Source organism: Miscanthus floridulus, chromosome 14 (assembly GCF_019320115.1).
Source record: "Miscanthus floridulus cultivar M001 chromosome 14, ASM1932011v1, whole genome shotgun sequence".
NCBI classification, from domain to species: domain Eukaryota; kingdom Viridiplantae; phylum Streptophyta; class Magnoliopsida; order Poales; family Poaceae; genus Miscanthus; species Miscanthus floridulus.
The window spans coordinates 95002851-95026988 of NC_089593.1; the positions used below are offsets into that span (position 1 = coordinate 95002851).

General features: G+C 40.3%; 1 pseudogene; it reads right to left on the minus strand.

Annotated features, from left to right (window-relative positions):
* Positions 1-21140: 21140 nt before the first annotated feature.
* Positions 21141-23845, minus strand: LOC136502704 (uncharacterized; annotated as a pseudogene).
* Positions 23846-24138: the final 293 nt, after the last annotated feature.

The window sequence follows — 24138 nt, forward strand, 5'->3', positions numbered from 1 at the left end:
TTGTTCGACATGTCGCTTCTTCCCTAGTCGCTGAAAAAAAGTGTTGATGCTAAATCAAGTCACACATCAGCAAGAGTTAGCACGTCCGATGCCACATACGACCTCGAACTTAGCGAGACTTCCCTAGATCAGTGAGATTGACCGGCAAGTTGGTCGCGCCGTTCTTCGCCCATTAGACTCCTGAACACCTCTCGGGAAGACTCGTCAGGGAGGGCACAACAAGATTGCTCTAAGATCGGTAAGGCCACCTAGAATGCCGCCAAATTTCATTGAGATGCATGACAAACAATAGGAGTTGGGAGAGTTAGGGTAAAATGAGTAGTAGATGTGTTTTTTTTAATTGGAAGTTGAATTCCTCAATCGGCCGTAATTCTCCCGTTTATATAGAGCGGGTGGTCTTAAACATCTCTAAGATGCAATCTCTAAGTTTCCCACGACACAAAATAGGTCTAGACCAAGTTGGACTCAACCTGATCTCGGGACAGGAAAACTGGCCTGGCCGGTTTTCGGGCAGCCGTGCCGGGCGATGTACAATAAAATCGGCCGTCCTGGTTTGGGAGCCTAACTAGGCCGATTTTGGCAGATCAGGTCCAAAACCATCCTTTTCGTTATTTAACAGATTTGCTTATCCGTTGCCCGGTTGTTTTTGGCTCCAAACAACTGGTTTTGTGGCGTTCTAATTGGTCGGGAATGTGGGCCCGTCCCTAGAGCACCGCGCGTGCCCAGCAACCAGCATGTCCCGCGACGCGTAGCCTGCCACGCGACAGTCTGTGCAAGCCCTCCCTCCCAGGATCCTCTACGGCAGGCACAGCTACGAGTGGGTGTGCGGGCGGCACAGAAGATTCGGGGAGCGAGACACGAGGACAGATAGGGGCTAATAGGGGTTGTATCTAATGTTTGACATTTATGAACAGTTTGACATATATTTCTCTGATATATGTAATTTATAGAAATAATTTATATTTATTTTGAAAAATTTGTCATATATTTGTGTTATTCTCAAATTACATCACTTTGTCTAATAAATTATAGTGAATAGATCATTGTAAATATAGTAATATGACAATGTAAATATAGCTATATGACAGTGTAAGTGCATAGAAAAAATCTAGTTGTTGAAAGGATTAAAAATAACTGATTGTCACCTAGACGTTTTCTTATTTAAACTCCAATTTTGTTGTTCTAAGTATTTTTTTTTCATCGTCTTGACGTCAGGAACTTGATAATGGAGTCTATTACTTCCGTTGGCACATTTTTGCTGTCAACACTATGCAATTTCCCTGTGCAACGATGACATTAGGTTGAAATAAAATTATAGTAAGTCCATTATCCAGGCGACTACATTGGCTGAGCCTTTTCTCGAAAGGAAAAGATAGGCAGCTAATCTACTACCTTGCACTTATTTGTCACTGATGACATGTCACAAATTAAAGATATATTCTGGCATGCGTTACCTATTTGTGGTTTTTGACGTATTGTCAATTGACCGGTGACAGTAAACAAACATGGGGCCGGCAGCGTAGCTGTCTTCAGTGACGAGTGATGTCGATAGAGATCCAATTGGTGCTCTGTAGGGTGTTTGGTCGAAATTTCCGGTTAGGCGAGAGGGAGGGTAGTTAGTCTCTTCACTCCGTTTAATAATTTAACTAAAACCTATGTTGATATTTTGTAAATCAGTTAATTGAACAACGACCGATTCTATATAGACAATTAACCTACTGCCAGCAGAGAGAGGATTGGTGAGCCTTCTGCGTCCACAATTCTTCTTCCTTCTCGGTGATGTGGATAGCTAGCATCCCGGTAAGAAATTCTGAACGAAGCAAAGCCGCATGCAGGCTAATCATCAGCTATAAATAAAGAGGAAGCCTGCCTGTTGAGTGTTGAGCAGGCCAGCTAGCTGGCCACAAATAAAAAGCTCTTATAAACGAAGAAAGCATTCTCGGGCAGCACAAGGAAAGGAATTGATGAACTACTGGGCCATGTCGTCCCTCCAGGTTCACAAGCTTCCATTACCCGGTGTGCTCCTCGTATATATAATATGCTTGCTTCTCTCTTGCCACTACGTAAAAAACGATTTTTAGCAACGGTTTAAATTTTTTGTAGGGGCGGCTGATGATGGAGCCGCCCCTACAGTGACGTACTCGAGTGTCCAGACACTAGCCGTCCCTACAAATGGAACAACAGGGGCGGCTGGTGATATGAGCCGCCCCTACAAATAGGGTCTGATATGTAGGGCCGGCTCAATCATCAGCCGTCTCCGGCGTTGCTATTTGTAGGGGCAGCTGGTGATTGAGCCGCCCCTACAAATGCCCCCGTATAAATAGCTCCAATTTGTAGGAACGGCTCAATCACCAGCCGTCCATACAAATGACCCACATATAAAAAAACTGCAGCACCTTTTTCCTCCTCGGGTCACTCACTCTAACCCGTGAAAGAAAGGTGGGGAGGCTTTGGGCACCTCCCAAAAATTATTCTACTAAGGGGAGAAGGTTTTGGTCTCAAATCCTTTGGTGGAAAGGTTGTAGAAGGTAAGAAAATGTTATTCCACATATTTTTTTGAAGTTTTAATGGTTGGTTAATGAGTAATTAGAGTTTTGTTTTTCTCTCTCTTCTATGGTGCTTGAGCTACTTATGAAGCAAATTAGACCTAAGTTTTAAATGTACTAGGGTAAATTAGGGAGGAGAATAAGATCATGCCCTTATTTGGTCCATGTTTCTTGATTTTAGTGAACAATTAGTTAGTTTTATGGATGTTTCATGTGCATGTGGATCAAGATCTAGGGTTTGGTTTTTTTATTAATTTCGTTTTTGTAAATTTATGTTTGATGAAATTGGACTAGGGTTTGTATGAAAGATATTGGGTAAAGTATAATTGTTGCTAATTGTTGTCTTTAAAATTGTTTATTGTAATCCATAAATATTTATTTTAATTATTTATGGATAAATGGGCCATTAATTAATTTTTCTCTACCATGATGTGTTTGTATGCTTCATGTAATTATATTATATTTATATTCATATATATCTGAAGTATATACAATTATTCTCAAGTAATTATTAATTTGATTTATTTTTATATATATCTAAATAAGTAGTCCTTTAATGTTTGTTGTTGTTGTTGTTGTTGTAAAAGATGGAGTACATGAACTCTTGGATGTATGGTTCATTAAGGTTTAAGGTAGGTTTCCGTGAAGAGGTGGATAAATTTATTGAAGCCGCAAAGAAGCATACAACGACATTGAAAGAGAATAAGGATACAATTATTTGCCCCTGTAAAGATTGCAAGAACCGTATGACATGGACAAATGTGACTATCATCAGATCATATCTGATTATGCGAGGATTTATTGAGGACTACACAGTGTGGATTCATCATGGTGAAACGGTTATTGTTAACGACAAGGATGAGGAGGAATACGACGACGAAACCATAGAATCCCTGTCTCAATATTCAGTAGAGCTTGATGCACGAATGGATTTCGAGTTTGGCAATGAACAAGGTGGTGATGCTGGTGGTTGGGATGGTAACGACGAAGGTGGTGCTAATAATAATGATAGAGCATGTGTCGGGTATGAAGACGATTTGGAGGACCTGATTCGAGCCCTTGGACCAGAGATTTTACTAAATAGCTCGAAAGGTCTATAAAATTTGGAAAGGGTGACAAAAGCATATAAGGAGACTGTGTATGGTGTTGAAAAGGGCTGCCCGACACATTGGACATTGCTATATTTTGTGCTTGAGCTGCTCATCCTGAAGGCTAAGTACGGCTGGTCAGACTGTAGTTTCAATGATCTATTGCATCTCCTGTCATGGGTGCTGCCACAACCAAACTCAGTTTCTGCCAACACATACCAAGCGAAGAAGGTCATAAGTCCATTGACAATGGGAGTTGAAAAAATCCATGCATGCCCCAACCACTGTATATTTTTTTGTGGTGAAACATTCAAGTCACTGGATAAATATCCCCGGTGTGGGGTCAGCCGGTACAAGAACAATGACCTTTACGGTGGGGACGAACCCTCCACCGGGAAAAAGAGGAATAAGAAGGGTACAAAAAAGGTGGTATAAGAATCTCAGCCCCTAGAGGACACTCCATTAGGCAATGATGCAAAGTAGAGAAGAATTACTACCTTGGTAATGTGGTACCTGCCAGTGATCGATCGCTTGAGACGTATCTTCCTAAACCCTAAAGAAGCCATACTCATGACATAGTGGGATGATGAGTGCAAGGTGGATGATGATAAGATTGCACACCTAGCTGATTATAGTCAGTGGCAAAGGTTTGATGAGAAGCACAAATAATTCAGCGATGACCCAAGGAATGTACGATTTGGCTTGAGCACCGATAGAATAAATCCTTTCAATGAGAGGATGAGTGACCACAGCACATGGCCAGTGATCTTGACTATGTACAACATCCCAACATGGTTGTGTTAGAAGAGAAAGTACCTTCTTCTCACTATTCTTATTTCTGGCCCTAAACAACCAGGCATTGATATAGACGTGTTCCTCGAGCCTTTGATGCAAGAAATGGAGAGGCTATGGAGGCATGGGGAGTAGATGTACGATGCGTTCCGAAAGAAGGACTTCATATGTAGAGCAATAATATTTATTACTACCAATAATTACCCTGCGCTGTTTGCTTTGTCTGGACAGATCAAAGGAAAGATGGGATGCTTGGTTTGCTTGGATGGTACTATATGGGTGTACCTGGATGCATCCAAGAAGATAGTTTACCTAAGGAACCAACGCTTCTTAAAGATAAGTCACAAGTACCGCAGCAAATTGTTCTTTAGATTTTATGACAACGCCCCAGAGATTGAACCCCCTTCGGAGAGACGTCATAACAGAGAACACGTGTACAGAATGGTGAAAAACATACGCATCGTCTATGGAAAGAAGAATCCGGATAGGACGAACAGAGATGTTGAAGCTTACAATAACTACGATGAGATGTCGCTATTCACAGACTTTCCTAAGAAGATCAGTGTTGTGGAAAAGAACCTCCTCAAAGACATAATGCCATGGGAACGAAAAGGTGTCAAAGGGAAAGTCGTTACAGCGGGCTAGCTAGTTGTTGAACATGGAGTATTTGTGTAAGTGTGTGTTTGTAAGACTTCATTTATACATGCATGTGAGACTATATATTTATGTACGTGTGTAAAACTACATATTTTTGTATGTGTGTGAGACTTCATTTATGCATGACTCTATTTAAACATCCACTCTATTACTACTAAAACTTTATGAAATCACTTAACACTTTATGAAATGAAGAAATGACCAAAATAAAAGTAGAAGATCTTGACGAGTTATACAACTTTTATATTCATCACCTTTACAGCTAAAATCATTTAGTGTTTAAAAATCAGGTTTGAAGCTGTCATTTTCTGAAATTTAAAATTTGAATTGTTCAAAATTAGTGACAAAGATAGATGACTAGACTAAAATGATAGAGCATGATTTTAGAAAATTTTAGGAAAAAACCATCACATTTGGAGTTAGTACGAGAGAGAAAAACTAGTTACAAGTTTCAGCCACAGATTAAAAAGAGAAATCACACTTGTTCATCATTGATCATCATGAATAGTTGTGATTTTTCTTTTTAATCTCTAGGTAAAATTTATAACTAGTCTTTCTTCCTCATACTAACTCTAAATGTGATGTTTTTTTTTCTAAAATTTTCTAAAATCTTGCCCTATCAAGTTAGTGTGTTGATTTGGGCATTCTTTTCATTTGACAAAGTTTAAGCACTTTAAATTTTCAAATTTAAAAAAATAACAAGTTCGAGCGCGATTTTCAACCATTAAATGATTTCAGCTGAAAAAGTGATGAATACCAAAGTTGTATAACTCATCAAGATCTACAACTTTTATTTTAACCATTTCTTTATCTGATAAAGTGATAGTAAATATTGTTCACAAATCAACATGTTTCTCGTATAGTTCATGAAACTATGAGTCATACGTGAATTTATGAACAATGTTTACTAATACTTTGTCACATGAAGAAGTAACCAAAATTAAAGTTGTAGGTAGTGATGAGTTCAACAACTTTTATGTTCACAACTTTTATTGTTGAAGTCATTTAAGGTTTCAAAATTTTGTTTGAAGTTGCCATTTACTGAAATTCAAAATTGCAACTGTTCAAATTTGGTCAAATAAAAATATGATCAAAATAAAAGTTGTACATATTGATGAGTTATACATCTTTGGTATTCATGAGTTTTTCATCTAAAATCATTTACTCTTTCAAAATATTATTTAAAGTTTAAATTATTTGAATTTCAAAATTTGAATCGTTCAAACAAAGTCACATGACAAGATGACAAAAATAAAAGTTGTACTTGTTGATGAGTTATACAACTTTTATGTTTACAATATTTTCATTTTATTTCATTTAATGTCATAAAATTATAGTCGAAGTTTTAAAATTCATTTTTTTAATTTTTATCTTTTTGTTTTCTATATTGTTTTGACTACAATTGTTTATATATATATATATATATATATATATATATATATATATATATATATATATATATATATTTCTTCATATATAGAATAATACAAAATATTATATTTGTGCATATACATAATTTTTTATATTATTTTGTGTTTTATGATATAAAAAATATAGAATTTATAATTTAAAAAAATAGAAAATATTTGTAGGGGTGGTTGGATCAGGAACTGTCCCTACAAATGCATTTGTAGGGGCGGCTGGATCAGGAACCACCCCTAGAAATAGTCCCGAGTATAAATACTAGGGCGCTCGGGAGCCAACCTGTTGGGCGCTGTCTTCTTCCTCTAACGCCGTCAGGCTGCCCCGCTGATGCCGCCTCTTGGCCGGACCTGTCCCGACGCCGGCCCGCACCCCCTCCCCGCACCCGCGCGCCTGCTCCCCGCCCTAGGGTTTCCAATGGCGGGCGGCCTCTGCACACCTCCTTCGGCGGGCGGCCTCTGAGCTTGAGGTGTCGCGGAGCACTCGGCCGACGGCGCACCCGCGCGCCACCTCCAACAGTTGGGCGAACCCTGCCCCACTTCACCACCTCTTCACCGGCGACGATCACCCACTAGGTATGCCTGCTCCCTTCTCTCCCCTTCCTTCCTTTGCGGAGCCGAGCACCTCAAAATGGTACACTGTGTCCAGAAATTAACAGCACTTACATAGCCCTAGGGTTGACAGAATAGAATGGAATTTCATTACTGAGGCTCTTAGAAGGTAGGGGTTTACAAACCAATTCATCTCCTTGATCTATGCATGCATTTCCACAACCACTATTTTTGTTCTTGTTAATGGTGAACCTACTGATGCCTTTCATCCTCAGAGAGGAATTCAGCAAGGCTGCCCTCTATCTCCCTACGTGTTTGTTCTTACTGTTAATGAACTCTCCATCAGACTCCAAAATAACATAGATTGCAATAATATTCAAGGAATCACTCTAGGACCCAACAACCCCCACATCCATTCTCTGCTTTTTGCTGATGATTTAATTATTTGTGGTCAAGCCACCCTTGATGAAGCCTCCAAAATTAACTCTATTCTTCAAAATTTTTGCACTCTTTTCTGGACAAATGCCAAACTTATCTATGTCTTCTATCTTGTTCAGCAAGTGCGTTGACAAAAATAACAGGCAAGTTGTTCGGAGTGTCTTCCCAGTTTCTACCATTCATCTAGGCCACCCACTCATTTTCAATCATAGTGATAGATCTAAGGCATATGAATTCATCTTAACCAAATTCCGGGCTAAACTTACTACCATCAAAGCAAACAAGCTAAATCATGCTAGTCGTTTAACATACATTAACTCTGTTATGGCATCTATACCTATATACTACATGTCAACGGTGTTGTTTTCAAAGAATTTTAATTTACTATCCCAAAAGGCTATCTCCACTCTTTTTCATGGTTCATCTATGCCTCATGTCTGACTACACACATTGATGTCAATGCCCATTTCTGCATGTTGCTGGCAGTACCACTTAATTCCACTACATGTTCACCATTCACCATGCTAGATGCACGTTGTGTGCCACCTGTGACTTTGTGAGCTTCTTTTTCTGTTGTCTGCCAGTAATTTTCCTAACAAAAGTTCTAATATATGCACATGGCTCTACAGTGATATATATTCTTCTTACATTGTCTCTCTTTGTCCATGCACTGTTGGTCTGTCTATCCTAAAACTGAATTATGCTTGAAGCTATGGGATGTTTAGTTTTGTTGCTGGCTGCTGGTTGGCTACTTGTCTCTCTTTGGCTGCTGGCTGCTGGCGCTGGCCAGCTGCTCCTACTACTACTTGCTACTCCTACTACTACTCTCTCTACTTACTACTATTGCTACTTATTATCTTCTGTCTTCTATCAACTCTTACTACTAGTGGCTGCTGGTTGGTCTCCTACAACTCCTATTACTACTATTTGCTACTCCTGTGACTTTGTGAGCTTCTTTTTCTGTTGTCTATCAGTAATTTGCCTAACAAAAGTTTTAATATATGCACATGGCTCTGCAGTGATATATATTCTTCTTACATTGTCTCTCTTTGTCCATGCACTATTGGTCTGTCTATCCTAAAACTGGATTATGCTTGAAGCTATGGGATGTTTAGTTTTGTTGCTGGCTGCTGGCTGCTAGCTGCTGGTTGACTGCTTGTCTCTCTTTGGCTGCTGGCTGCTGGCTGCTGGTCAATTGCTCCTACTACTACTTGCTACTCCTACTACTACTCTCTCTACTTACTACTATTGCTACTTATTATCTTCTGTCTTCTATCAACTCTTACTACTAGTGGCTACTGGTTGGTCTCCTACAACTCCTATTACTACTACTTGCTACTCCTACTACTACTCTACTACTATAATGTCCTCATGCTCTTCTCCTACTACTCTACCACTCCTCTTCTACTACTACTCTCCTCTACTCCACTCTACTCCTCTCCTCTCCTAAGCAGCTGTTGCTTTTTTTGCTACTTCTACTACTACTCTCCTCTACTCCACTCTACTCCTCCCCTCTCCTTTATTTTTGCCACCTTTCCTATCTTCTATGTTTGGGAAGCAGCTGCTGCTTTTTTACACCTTTTCCTCTCTATGTTTGTTAAGCAGCTGTTGCTTTTTTTTGCCAAATCTCCCCTCTCCTCTCCTCTCCTTTGTTTTGTCGATGATGAAATTGTCCAAGTCCATACATTATATGGAATATGAGCTGATGATGAAGAACTTGTGAGGAACTTGACATCATTAGCAGCCGCCCCTATATTACCTTCTCCTCTCTTCTATGTTATGATGCTTTGATGCTCCAAGTTCATGATCAAATGATGATTGACATGTTTCTGAGGCCTCTACTACTACTACTACTCATTTTTTTAATATATTGTTGTTTTATAGGACTACTTTGGTTTATAGACCTTTTTTATTTCTTATACCTTCTCGTGTACCTAAAGCACACTTTCTTACATCTATTAGAACAAAGCGTGAAATAATGTCGCGGACACCAGACAGTGTAGCTCGATGCCCCGAGCATGATGAGCAGCCAACCTATGAGGAGCAAGCACTAGAGGACCAGCTAACTTAGGAGCATTTCGATAACGAGTTAGAAAAGGATCTAGAAGTGATGCTTACTTAGGAGCAGTGTGATGAGGAGGAAGGGGGAGCAAAAGGAAGAGCAGGAGAGGCTGCTGAAGGCGAAGAAGAAGAGGATAATGATGATGATGACTCAGAAGAGGGATATGAAAGTCATAAGGATCCTTTCCCATGTGAAGCCAGAAGGAGGCCAACGGAGGAAGATTTGGACAAGAATTTTGACCTGAACGAGGAGGTAGGGAAAAAGCCTTAGCTTGTAAATTTTGCTAAAGCTTTGGCTGTGTTACCTCTACTAACACTTTGACCTATCGTATATACAGGTCCCTCCTAAAACTTGGAAAAGACGATGTCGATGTCCGTGACATCTCACTGGACAAGATGGAGTAGAGGAAAGGAGAGCAGAGGCAACAGCCACAGAGACAGATCACGATGCCTCTGCTCCACAACCTTAAGACACAACCACGACTACCAAGCCTAAGAGGAAACAAGGGGATAGAAAAGGAAATATATATCTAGATAAGGCATGCTATGTGATAACAGAGGTCGGGCTAGCAGGGGAGATCCTTGAGCCAAAGGAATTAAGAGGATGATTCCGTAATGCGATTGGGGCCCTAGTAAGAGATAAATTGAACCCAACAATCCCTAACTAGAAAGAGGAACCAGAGAACACAAAGAATGTACTATGGGATAGGTAGCTGAAGCTCAATTTTAGATTTCTGGAGGGTAAGCATGAACTGGTAAAAAATGCTTTCAGGATGATGGGAGAGTCATTCCAATGTTAGAGGTCGGAGCTCAACACGAAGTATATCCAAAAGGGGTTAACTCTCTTCAACGAGTTCGGTAAAATAACTCCTAGTCAATGGGAGGAGCTCATGGCTCAAAAGACTTTACCGGAGGCATTAGAGCTCAGTGCCCGTAACACCGAGGTAGCGAAGAGGAACAAACACCACCATCATCTAGGCCCTGGTGGCTACTAGCCAAGGAAGAGCAGTTTAGAAAGATGGACGAAGAGGCCGTAGCTGCTGGGAATATCAATATGATGAATTTGAAGGTATGCTCAAGGAATTGGATATATGCGAGGAGTACATAATCATCCAGCGATAATCTTAAGTTTGATAAGCCGAAGACCCAAGAGGCAGTATCAAGGATACTGAAATATGCTGAAGGCAAGGAGAAGGGCTCATTCAATCTTTTCAGAGAAAGGGACGAGCTTAGCCTTGGCTTGGGAAACAAGGAGCACACAGGCCGCACCAGGGGGCTAGGGAAAAGGATGACATGGAAGCAAGGATTCAAAGAGGACAGGCACATGTACAAGAAACATGGCAGAGACTAGGAGACTAGTCTTGAGCTCCAAGTGAAGGCTCTAGTTGCGAAGGCGCTAGAGGGGCAAGGACTGTCTATGGAGCCATGAATATTAGTGACGTCGCCGGGAGAACTGGTATTTGTTGACAGCCCTCCAAAAGTTCCTAGCAGCCAAGGTTTCACTGCATCCACAACCCCCATCGATCGTATACGGGAACCAACTAGTTGCACCTTGGTGTTTCTCAGTGGCCGACAGGACACTGTGATGGAGGTGGCAACGGGTGTGGCACATCCTCCCGGTGGCTTACACCACAATAATAAGATACCGCCGGACTATACTAGGGTCGAGGTGCATACAGTGAATCCGAGTTCATACAGTGGAGGATAGACTACGCAACTCTCGAGGGGCTGGTGTTACTCGGAGATATTATGGGGCAGTTCATCCTCTGGCACAAACAATACATTATATTGACTGCTTCTTCGCCGCCTCCCCCTCTCCCAAATTTGGAGCAAGTTGTTGAGGTTGGGGAGATATTTTCACCGTCTCGTGACCACCAAATTCCTAAGATGCCACATTCTTCCCCGCCTCCTAGCGAGCATGTGCCTGATGAGATGCCACACCCTTCTCCAGCTCGTACCGAGCAAGTGCATCATGAGATACCACAGTCTTCTCAACAAGCACAGCCAATACATAAACAACGAGTGCCTCCTGAAGAAGGTGATGCACAAGAAGATGAGGACATGCTTGAATGGGAACTTCGAAAGAAGCATCCAATCACCATAAGGCCAGTTTATGTTCTGATCAAAGATGTCTCATCGGTATCCAAGTGGTTTTCCCATGACCAGTTCAAGCCTGAGAACCAAGTTTAAAAAGTCCCTTCACGGGGTTCTGAGGAGGCCGTCACTAGCAAACTCCACCAAATTGCAAAGCAGTATCCAAATGTTGATGCCATCAAATGGTCAAAGGATTGCCCGAAAACATATGAAAGAGGCAAGCCCTTCCTACCAAACTGGGACATCCAGCGCCTACCACTTGGAATGAGAAGGTTCCATGATTGGTACTTGTGTGTTCTCCCAACGAGCATAGATCTCATACAGGCATGCTTCCCCACCGGCACATTTGGAAGCCCAGCCGGGAAAATTGTCTTTGACTTCAATGACATGCACACATGCTTTCACCTGGGAGAAATGGAGATGAATCTAATTCGCACGTGGTGCCTATAAGTCCTTGTCCTCCCGATATGATATGAATGTAATCTTTGAATTTTGTTGTAACTAACCCACGTCGTGATTTGTAGAATGCAAGTGCACATTGTCAAACAAATGCCAAGTGTGAAAGCCGGGTATCTAGACCCTCAAGCTATAGCCCAAACAAATTTTAATTACCCTAAATGGTGGACATTGGATGTCAAAGAACTAGCTGCTGCAAAGAGTCTTCGGGAGAAAGAGCGCATCCATACGGCGAAACTAAGGGAAGAGTCCCTTAAGGTTGCGGCATACATTGCCCTGGCTTTCAAAAATCTCCAACAACACTCTACTATATGGCTACCATATAACTTCGAGTAAGTTCAACTCTATACTTAAAGCTTTATTCGATATATTTTATTCGATGTAAAAGTGCTTATATATTTCTATGATTAAATCCATGCAGCAACCACTGGATTTGTATAGCCGTTGATGTCGGGAGGAGCATGGCATGGGTCTTTGATTTATTAGATAGGGACACGGTGACATATAAAGACTTCATATCGATTCTCAAGACGTATACATATCGACAATCCTCATTAGCTTATATATTTGTATACATACTTGTAACATTCACTTTTGGATACTAACAAGTTATATTTGTTAAAATAATTCGAACAGGGCATTTAGGTTCTATGTCACTAATCATCATGGAAGGCATGATCCAGCAAGGAAGGAAAAGCTGGCTATAAAAACACTATATGCGGTAAGTGTAACTTACTTCTTCAGTACTCCATTACATGGCTGTCAAAAGCTTTACTTAATATTTTCATATGCAAAACACACAGTGCCCCAAGCAGAAGCCTGGGAGTGTACATTGTGGATACTATATATGTTGTATGATGAGTAACACCAGTGCCTACAGGAGACACCCCTTAAGGGTAAGTTTGAACCTCTTCACCCATAGTATAAAAACTTCGTACATGGTATGAAATACTAAACCGAAACTTATTCTCTTGTAGTGGAGAGAAGAGAAAGGAATGTAAAGAGACCCATACAAGGATGATCAACTCTTAGAGCTCGTCGACGACCTTTGCAACTTCATATTGGACCAGATTGTACACGTCAGAGGCGCCTACCATGACCGAGAGTCTAAGTTAGGTACAAATTCTCAGTACCAACACCTTCATGTGACAGAAAGGCTAGCTCTAGGATGTTGATAACAATATGTATGGAATTTGTATATTTAATGATGGATTGTATATATTCTTGTAAATTGGACTTGTAATTGTAGTTTATATAATACTCTTATGCTTGTAGTCGAGGTCACGGGGCGTTCGGCAACGCGAATGCGGTTTGGGTTTGGAATATTGGTTGCGGGGCGTTCGGCAACGCGAACGCGGTTCGGAACGTTGGTCGCGGGGCGTTCGGCAACGTGATTTTGAATTGTAAATTTGATTTTTTTGCGGGAAAACGTACTGTAGGGACGGTTCTAGATTGAACCGCCCCTACAAACAGGTATTTATAGGGGCGGCTGGTACTACAGCCGCCCCTACAAATTGATTTATAGGGGCAGCCTGAGAACCGCCCCTACAAATGCATGATTTGTAGAGACGGTTCGGTAGGGGCGGCTGGCTAAACCGTCCCTACAAAGGGTTACGAGCCGTCCCTAAAAATTGATTCTATTGTAGTGTGCCCCTCCCACCTGAAAGCATGCAGGTGCTCTAGCTTGGGTCAGGATCAGTTTGGAAACTACCACCTGAGCTCTACCTTGGACCAGCTGCCCGGCTACATGCACTTGAACCGCCAGAACCCTAATTCCTACGGCGGATCGGACAAGGTGTGGGGTGGCCTTTGCTCCCAATGCATGTCAGCTCTGACGACCCTGGCTTTTTCTTAACCCATTATTCGATGCCAGTCAATGGGGGTGGGGGATCATCATCCTTCAGTGTCCTCGTAACTATGAGTATCTACCAGTGTCATACAACCAGAACCAGTCAAAGCCATACAGTAGCATGTTCTTCTCCATCCAGCGTGCACTGAACCCTGAACTCTATGAATACCCTTTTCCCATCCTCGATGACACTCCATTATATTCTATGGCATCTCTAGGCCACCATACGCAGCCCTAAATGTCTCCAGCTCCAGCGGCAACGTCTCTATAACAATTTCTGATGGGTTCAATGGCGTCATCTGGGTACAAATAGTCGTACAACTGTGTGGCCCTGGTGGCAATTCCTCCGGGGCTAATAACAACTATAACGTATGGATCGATTACGACGATGTTGAGCATGGCATGTTGGTCTATGTTGGCACTGGCGAAGGAACATCAAAACCTGCAAACCCCATAGCAAACATGACCCTTGGCTCATGCATGCCAGAAAAAGCATCCCTTGCTTTCTCTCCTCGGTAGGGCAACTCATACAACTGCACACATTGAACTCATCAACCATTGTTGGCCACGACAACGACACCAGGAACTCAAACATATGTGGCCCTATCTACTATCCGGGTCACTCGATCCTTTATGGAACAAATCCTGGAAAGACAAAGACCATCGTTTTGTCCTCGGTCCTTGGATCGGTAGCTGCCACTGCCGCCACGGCTGCCGTTGCATACTTCTACTACAACTCGAGGCAACGGAGGTGGAAGAAGGAGCAGGACAGGCTTCAGTGACATCAAAAGGGCCACCAAGAACTTCCACGAGACGACCAAGCTGGGGAGAGGAGGGTTTGGGCCGTCTACCGATGCATGCTCCCTGCTACTGCTTCTAGAACGGGGCAAGCAATGGAGGTGGCCGTCAAGAAGTTCATGCGCCAAGTTGAGGACCGGCGCTACGACGACTTCCTTGCAGAGGTCAGCATCATCAACCGTCTCCGCCACAAAAACATTGTCCCACTCGTCGGTCAGTACCTACCAACCAGCTTCTCTTACCTTTGCTACTTCTATATATATACATGCTACTTATTTCCCTTTTGTAGATGCAAATGTTACTTAATGCTAGTACTACTTAATGCTTCTAACATGCATCTTAATTTGACCAACAAAATGCACATTAATTCTCGTGGCCTTAGAAATTACTACATTAATCAAAGAAAATTAAATACACTGTACGGGTAAATTACCCACCACTATCATTACTAGTAGATGTGGATAACTTAAATGCATATTTAGTAGGTTAGTTTAAGTTATTTTTATAATGATATATGTGGATAATTAGTTGTAAATTTAGGAGGTTCGTTTAAGTTATTGTTATAACAGTATATGTGGGTAATATTTTAAAAAGTGATTTGAAATAGTTCCCTAAATCTAGATCTAAATTATCCAGATATACCATTTTGTGCAATAACTTCAATAACAAAAAATGTGTATCTAAATTACCATTATTTGAAGTAATCTAAACTAACACCTAAATCTACATCTAAATAATTACACACCTAGACCATTATGGAAAAAATTTTAATCCAAAGGGCCCCCTGTATACACTTCTAATCTAGTGAATTTTCCATTATTAATATATGGGGAAAATCTTAACTCAGGGAATATTAAAAGTAGCTTAAAGTAGCTCTCTATGTTTGCATCTAAATTACTCACATATGTAATGACATGAACAAAATAATCTGAAGTACCCTTTACTATGCCTCCAAATCATCATGCCACTGTAATAATTAAGAACGGACTCTAAGACCAATCCCATAAGAAAATTTCATTTTGTTGTTTCTAAGAGTCCCACATTGCCCAATAACAATTGATGAATGGCTCAAAGACCCTTTTACAATGCATAGTTCCATTTTTTATGTTTCATCTGGTCACATTGCAATTGATTATAATACCCGTACAATAGCCCATGATGAAACTCATTTCAAATCTCTTTTATTTAAAGTTGTGACATGTTACCGAATTTACTTATGAGGCACTTGTGAGAATGAAACTCTCATCGACAATGGTCAAGACCCCGAATCCATATTATTAGTAAATCCAAATAGAGAGGTTGGAATAGGAGATACAACAAGCATTAGCGCTACAAGTTAATATGAGGAATTGAAAATATTATTCAAAATTCTGTTACGTAATATGTGTAGCCAAAATCTTTGTTTGTTGTGTCATGCTAGATAGGATGCAACAAATGAAAACATAGCTTGTGCTAAGGTTCCAATTAATCAAATGTGTGACACACATAGATGTGCGATGCTAATGAGTAAAATTATATGCGTGGGGATGAAAAAGTATAGAAAATAACACTAGTACAAAACGATTTTAGATGACAAGCTCCCTAATTAACACAGAAGGGAATTTTTACGAGCAACATCAGTAAATGATGAGGTCGATCTCATGCAAACACTTGCTCTTTTAATCATTTACAGAGGCGGACATCCTAAGGAGACCACCTCTGATAATCGAGCATTTAAAGAGATGGTCTCCTTAGGATGCTCGCCTCAGTTGACCGATTAATAAAGGTAGGCTTCCCGCCTCTAGAAATCACTTAATAGAGGTGACACTCTTAAGAGGTGGGTCAACCTCTAGAAATGGTTGCATAAAAAATATTTCATAACTTTTTCATATGAAGTTGGATGAAGATGAACTTTACAGTAAAATTTAATAGATCTTGACATGGTCTACAACTTTGTTGTTGATAAGTCTTTGATTTGAAACTGTTTAGAGTCCTTAAAAATAGTTTTAAGTTCTTGATTTTAAAATTTAAAATTTAGAATTTTGAAACAAAATCATATACTGACATGATCTATACCAAGGTTGTATTTCACAATACAATATACAACTTTGTACTTGATAAGTTTTTTATATGAAGTTATTTAGAGTCCGAAATATGTGTTTTCAGTTTTTAGATTTTGAATTCAAAATTTAGAATTTCCAAACAAACTTGAATATTCACATGGTTAATACCAAAGTTGTAGTGATTGGAATGATTTAAAAGTTTGTAATTGATAAGTTTTTTTTTATCTAAAGTGTTTTGTAGTTTCAAATATTTGTCTTAAGTTCTGATATTCAAAATTTTGAAATTTTCAAACAATATGGATGGAGACACATCCTATACCAAAGTTATAGTGCTTGACAAGACTTAAAACTCTATAGTTGAAACCTTTATTTCATTTGAGATCATTTAGTGTTCAAAATATTCAATACAGGATTATGAAATGTTGATACAAAAGATAATAATGCATATATCAAATGAGTATGTATAATGGTTGGGAGATGTTATGTGAGTCAAAAGTCATGGGTTCAAATCCTTCAAGACACTAAATTATTTTTGGTCTCCTCTGAAATGCTACCTTGTACTACTGTAATTGTTACCAAAAAGTGGTATGAGTATCTATGTGTCTATTGTTTTAGAAAGTGGACAAATGAGAGACCGTAAAGATAAACAATTTTACTTAGCTATGGACTCTAACATGGACTTCCAATACGTGAGTCTCTCAATCTAAATATATATGCCTTTCTAGATTCTGACCGTGCAGTTCCATTTGATAGACTAGTGTTAATTTATAACTGGAAGTCACTTGGACTCATGCATATTTTCGGTAATACTTTAGGTTGGTCTTACAATAAAGGAGAGTCCCTTCTTATCTATGAATTCATGACAAATGGAAGCTTAGATCAACATCTCTTCCAAAGAAGCAGCACCAGTCGTCAACGGTTGCATGTGCCACCAAATGACACAGATATTTTACAATGGCACGCCCGCTACAAAATCGTGAGGGATATAGCAACTGGCCTGCATTATGTTCATAATGAGCACGAGCCAATGGTGCTCCACCGAGATATCAAGGCAAGCAACATAATGCTTGGCTCCAACTTTCATGCTCGTCTTGGTGACTTTGGTATCGCCTGCATAGTTGCCATTGACAAGACCTCGGCTACCGGCATTGCTGGCACATTTGGCTACATGGCACCAGAATATGTGATTACCTGTAGAGCCACATGACAGACTGACACCTATGCATTTGGGGTACTCATCCTTGAGATTATCACTAGCAATAAGAATGCAGATGTTCCAGCTGATGATAGCCACGTAACTCTTTGGGTTAGGCGTCTTCATCGAGAAGGGAAGTTGCTTGAGGCTATAGATAACATGTTTTCAAGCGACCATCAGTCATACAGTGTTGATGAGGCCAAACGTCTGCTACTTGTTGGCTTGGCATGCACCGACCTAAATCCATCTAGTCGGCCGAGCATGGAGGAGGTACCCAAGTCATCAGCAAGGTAGCACCTCCACCAAACTTTTGTTTCAATGAACCAATGCTCTTTGGACTACTTGAAGAGTGGTCTTCTTCATTGAACTCTGATTGCGGCATAGCGTATGCTACTCCAAAGGAGAGCTTGACGAGTATATATGGTTCACCAGGTGTAGGTCAGCCAGGAGTAGACACTACCTAGGACATGCCTACGTTTATAGCCCAACGTCAAAAGAGACAAATTAAGAGTACAATGTAGAGCTTGAGTACTTGCTCTAATAAGCAAATGACCATCTTCCATCGGGAGTTGTGACTATTCATTTGGTGGCACTGGCGGTCTACAAGTTATCCACTCTGTCTTTTTGTGTGGTGTTGTATGTGTAGTGTACATCAGGACATTGTGTTTATATTATTTTGTATTTTGCTATATATATATATATATATATATATATATATGTGTGTGTGTGTGTGTGTGTGTGTGTGTGTGTGTGTATGCAGTATGTATGTATGTTATGCGAACACATCTGTACTCCCAAAACCTAATATGTAAACATGTGGTTCATGATTATAGTTTTAAGCTTATTATATGTGATGAGTATTTGTACAATTAGAAGAGGATCTAAGCTAGGGGTAAAAATGGACCATATTCCCAGTAAGAATTCTTAGCCTTTGCACATTTGTGATAGTCCCAAGTCCCATCAGTTATCAGGTGCAACCACATTTTCAGTTGATTCATATCTATATGTCATATTTTAGGGTACAGTAATAACGAACTAGATTTCATCTAGAGTAAATACTATTATTTCTATTTTGTGTACAAGCCCTATGGCTTGAATCAAATAGAAAACATGAGCACAGCGTGTTGTATGGACCGATTATGGCCATGCTGAGCATGGTGTGTTGTTGGTCTATGTTGGCACAGGCGAAGGAACCTCAAAACCTACAGACCCCATAGCAAACATGACCCTCATCAGCTATGCATGCCAGAAAAAGCATCATCCCTTGGCTTTCTCTCCTTGGTGGGGCAACTCGTACAACCGCACACACTAAACATAGCCGTTGTCGGCCACGGCAACAACACCTGGAACTCAACGTTGGACTCGCTTCCACTAGCATCGGAGTGCTACTGCTAACAACCACATGAAAAATGAGCAAACTAGGTTGCTGCTAACCACATGACAAAAACAACATGCCTAAAAATGCTGCAAAAGGTTAACATGTAGAAATTAGAGTCTTGACGTCACTTGAAGCTAGAAAAACACCAATTAGGAGGAACATGAGAATAGAAAGGTCATTAGGAACAACTTACTAGCAAGCACATTCAGTATGAATTCCTTCTTTAAGGTCTTTGAAAGTGCAAAAAGCATAGTTGACCATTTGGGAAATTCTCAAAGACATTGCAGCTTTGACAAGTTCACAGCCTATGAAACCAAGCCTAGTAAACTCAATAATACACTTCAAACAAACAAATTACCAAATATATGGACAACTATGCATATTGTAGCGCAAGCACTGATGAAAGTAACAAATTTATTCACACATTGCTAATGCATCAAGTTGACAATAAAACAACATTATTTTGAAACAAAGTAAAACAATAGAAATATTTGAAATAATTACCTAGGCAAGGTTTTCATATTGTTGCTTCTCACATTGTTCGATTGGATGTAAGAATCAAAACCAAATATACCCAATAGTGTTCTGTTAGGATATCAATGTAGGACAAACTAGAATTACACCACAGTACCTCAAGCAAAAGAATAAAAAAGCATTTGTCCATGTGCTTTAGCCTTGATGAGGACACCCAGGGCCCATGTAGTCAACGCCTTCATTGAAGGTCATCATTAATACCTTAAGTGCTCTAGCTCACCAAGATCATAAGTGAACACAAGCCCAACTCTCAAAGCTCTCAAGCTATAAGACCTAGCTCTCACAAAGATGAACAATTGGCTCTATTATATGCATTTGGTGTGATCGATGTGCACTTGAGAGGGTGGATGGAATGCATGAACATTTGCCCTAACATCTAGCGGCCTTGGGGTGCACACGCACACACAGAATTAGTTGATAAATTCAAGGGCCTTTCTACCATCTCAATTAGGATGCCAGAAATTGTTTGTTTTGGATAGATTTATAGCTTGGAAAAGTCTATATTTTGCAAAGAACAAACACTTGAACTTTGCTAGAGCTTATTCAACTAATTCCCTCCACCAACTGTTCCATCTACCTTAATATGTGGAGGCCTTTGAGCAATTACAACTTCCCTTAGGGACATTGTGTTATTGGATGAAGCTAGTTTTTTGGACCTATATTTGGGGCAACCCTTTCTTCTCATCCACTACAGCTTACAAGCATATGATGGCTTATGCTTTCATGCTACTTTTCAATGGCTTTTGAACTCTTCATGTCTGAACAAACACAAGGTGTTCTTCTGGTACTGCTAAAGGACCACTTAAGCACTATAAAGATCCTAAAAAGAAAGAATATAGTCTTGCAATCCTAAGATTTTTTTGCAATGGTCAAATTGAAGAGTCCCTATAGCATCTCTTCATTCAATGCCCTTTTGCTCAAAACTATCAGGCTATTTTGAATTTGCAAGTTCCAATTGGCGCCTCACCTTTTGAAGTAGTTTTGAAAGACTTCAAGTTATAATTGTGGCTGCCTTTCTTCATGGAGATTATTATTTTGATGTGCTAGAGCATTTGGGGGAACATAATATTATCATTTTTAGAAACAAACAACCAAGCATTGCAAGATGAAAATCTTCATTTAAGAACACCTTGTCCTTGGTTATCCACATATCAAAGAAATCTTACTTGCTAATAATTGACTCAAGACAAGAGCCTTGCGTATAATCCTGCTTATCTTTTTTTTGCAACTTTTTTATTTCTTAAATGTTGAGTGGCACACTTTTCTAACTTCTTAATACATCATAATCGTTAGCGGGAAACCCCTCTGGTTCCCTTAAATAAATGCTGACCAAAGTTCATCATTTTCACCCTTCACCAAATCCCTTGCTAGCTTGAGTTTCCTCCTTTGTTTCAAGGTCCTCCAATTCCTTCATGATTTCTGGTGTCCCAGTATTACATGAGTTTGTAGCTGCATCTTTCGCCTCTGCCAATACACCTAACTCCATCATATGAACCTATGAGCTTCCAGTTGAAGCCTTTCATTTTCAAATTTCACTTTATCATAATCACCCTCTAATTCCTTAATCACCCTCTAATTCCTTATTCTTATCAAGTGCAGCCTTGAGCCTTGACTCCAAAGATGATACCCTTGCATCCATCTCTGCTTTCTCAGCCCCCATGACCTTCAATTCCTCCTCCATATCTTTAATTTGCTTGCCTGCTATTTCTTGGTATGTGTCAGCAGCGCCCATGAGGACAAGAACCACTTTCCTTGTGTCCTCTAGTTCCCACTCCTTTTCCTTAATTTGCTTTCTTGCTGCCTCTTCGTACGCATCAGCGGTGTTCATTATCACCAGGCCTGCGTTCCTTGTGTTCACCAATTCCTCTTCCTTTTCCCTGAGTTGCTTCCTTGCTTCTTCTTCATACTTCTTCATATCCCTTGTCTTCTTGTCCAATTGATCCTGTAGCTCGTTGTTTTGGTGCACCAACCACTGCATCCGACTCTCCAATTCAGACTTCTCATTGCACAGTCTATTGTTTTCCTTCTCCAATTCAGACTTCTCATTGCGCAGTCTATTGTTTTCCCCTTCCAATTCAGACTTCTCATTGCGTAGTCTATTGTTTTTCCTCTCCAATTCAGACTTCTCATTGCGCAGTCTATTGTTTTCCCTCTCCAATTCAAACTTCTCATTGCGCAGTCTATTGTTTTCCCTCTCTATGTTCTCCACCCAGGATGGGATCCACCTGCAGCAGCATATGTTTTTAGAGGGAGTGTTAGAGGAGAGAGATGGGACCACATTACTTGTGCGGGAGTTGGATCGATTTGAAATGCTCCTTCCATTCTAAATTATAGATCACTTTAGTTTTATCATAAGTCAAGTTTCTATATTTTTACCAAGTTTTTAGAAATAAATATTAATATCTATAGGTTCAGATAAATGGATGGTCAAATTTGAAACTATAATTTGATGCTGCAGATGATGCATTTTGTAAGAAAAAAGCAACTATATGAAAGATGCCATCGGACAACTTTTTTTTTGAGCGAGTCATCAGACAACTTTGGTGACAGGCTATATGTTGTAGACGTTATTGTATATTTTTTTCTACAAACTCAGTCTGAGTTAAAGAAGTTTGATTTCAAAAAAGGAAAAAAAAGTCTACGTAACCACCCTAAGTAGTAAACCTTGTATTTTACCCCGTTAAAGTATCAAAATCCATCTAAATAACCTTTTGGGGTAGTATTGACGGTGTTTTTCTGAGGTAGCATATTACATGGATAATGATAATATGGTTATGTTGTGAGCCAACGAAATATAACACCAAAAGTCTATATAACCCCTAAGATATAGAGGGTTGATTTACATAATCTGCTCTGATCTATAAAACCTAATATTGTACGTATGTATAGCCCTTAAGTACGTACCTAATACCTTTCAAATGGACTCCGAATGGTTTTCTAGGGCAGTTTCACCATTGTACCTTGTGTGATGTTATGATTACCCATGCTTGCACATAGATCTATCTATAACTGGGTACATTTTTTATTTTTTTTTATTTTTTAACTCTCATTCTCACTGGTTCCCTTTGCCCCCCTCTCTGTCTTAATTCTCTTGATCCAGCCTATCCAACCTCCCTATCTTGCCTCCCCTATCTTTTGTCTTCTGCTCCACCTCCTGAAACTCCTTGCTGGCATCGAGATCATGCATAGTGTCTATGCCTACACCATTCCCTCCCACATCCCTGTCTCGCTTTCTATTCCCATGATACCTTTCTAAGCCGCCAAGCCTACCCATCTTATAGATGGCCCCACGTGCCAATAAGGGTAATCAGGCAAGCTTGGCAGGCAAAGCAATCTTACAAAAGCATGCACTCTAGGGTTTTATAGCTGAATAGGTTATATAGTCAACACTCAATTTGTTATGAGGTTACATAAGCTTTTTCATATTAATTTTTTTTAAAGAAACAGGAGGGGCAAGGAGCCCCTACTGAAAATATATTAAATAGAGTGCAAAAGGAAACATTTTTCAGTTACAGAGTACTGACATAGTTCTCCAAACTTTTTCAAATTATTTGCTGACCCACATCTATGTCATCATCCACGTAATTTACCACGTCAGCAAAACCGCCTTCAAAGCCATCCCAAGGGTTATTTAGACGGTTTTGAATACTTTAATTAAGAGAGTAAAATACATGGTCTTCTAGGCAAGGAGGTGAAGTAGACCAACACGCATGATTGAAGTGGTTATATAGATTTTGCTTTTGAAAAAAAAGCTAAAATGATCTATATATAATTTAGAGCATAGGGTATAGAAAAGTGACATTTTCAAATACCATGGCATGCTGTGGAGAGACTTGGAGGAGAGAGGTTGACGACGACCTCGGCCGCTGTTGTCACCTATCTACGCGCGCACTGAACTCGACGAAGGTGGAAGACGATGCCGCTCAGTCTTGGCCGTGCCCTAGCCCAAGGATCAATGTGAGTGGTCCGATCTGTTGTAGCCTGCCCGTGCCGATATATATAAGGGAGGAAGGAAAAGGAGAGGGAGCGAAGGGAAGGGAAGAAGCAGAGGAGAGAAGGCAAGGCGAGGCAACACATGCATTGAGATTGAGTGTCGATGTGGAGGAGGGGTACGATGACAAGACGGAGGATCATGCGTGGAGTGTTGTTGAGGAAGATCGAAGGAGGAAGCAGAGGAGGCAAGTCATGCATGGAGACATGGAGTGCGGCGGCCGGTGATGAGAAGGACGAAGGACGA